Consider the following 269-nt stretch of genomic DNA (forward strand, 5'->3'; position numbering starts at 1 on the left):
GGGTCGATAACTGCTGAGTCTCATTGCCAGTATCTTCCCCCGAGTAAGTACCATCCGCAGTGTTACCACATCCCCACCGCGAGACAACTTGTCTACTAGTGATTAAGATCCTTCCTCCGCGCCTGAAGGTTAGTGAGCGTTACATGTTTATGGCTTGGTAACATCTTAATTACCCTTTAAGTACGTTTTAAATGGACGTTGTTTTTTCGCGCGAAAAAACAACGGTGCGATGTAGATGTTCAATTTATCTAGGCAAATTCTCACACAGT

The sequence above is a fragment of the Penaeus monodon genome, chromosome 15 (genome assembly GCF_015228065.2).
Source record: "Penaeus monodon isolate SGIC_2016 chromosome 15, NSTDA_Pmon_1, whole genome shotgun sequence".
Taxonomy (NCBI): domain Eukaryota; kingdom Metazoa; phylum Arthropoda; class Malacostraca; order Decapoda; family Penaeidae; genus Penaeus; species Penaeus monodon.